Here is a 492-nt window from a genome sequence, read left to right on the forward strand (position 1 = left end):
GTCCCTGTGCCTGAGCATCCCATCTGCAAATGTCCGACTGACGGCATGAGCCCCAGCTGGCCTGCACTGCCCGGCGTGCTGGTGTGCTGCTGGATGTGTGCCTGTAGATGGGATGCCTGGAAGAGCCAGGACCCCTTCCCTTTCCCCCGTGTTTGCGGGGCAGAGCCCTTTCTCCTGTGGCAGACCCAGCTGCCCTCCCTGCCTCTCCTCGCTAGCAGTCCTTCACACCCCATGTGCAGAGCTGGGGTGCCGGGTATTAAATAGCCATTTGCAATCGGTTTCCAACGATTTTGAATATGCCTGAAACGAGAGGTGGTGTATAAAACTAATGTGGTAATGATCCTGACCAAAGAATAATCCTTTTTAAAAAAGCATTCAAGAAAGATTATATATAATAGAATATATTAAATTCTGTACATGATCAAATAATGTAAACATAATTAATTAACCTGTAAGAATGTCTTTAGAGACTATGCCAGCCGTGTGCCCAGG

The sequence above is a fragment of the Fulmarus glacialis genome, unplaced genomic scaffold, assembly GCF_000690835.1.
Source record: "Fulmarus glacialis isolate BGI_N327 unplaced genomic scaffold, ASM69083v1 scaffold33356, whole genome shotgun sequence".
NCBI classification, from domain to species: domain Eukaryota; kingdom Metazoa; phylum Chordata; class Aves; order Procellariiformes; family Procellariidae; genus Fulmarus; species Fulmarus glacialis.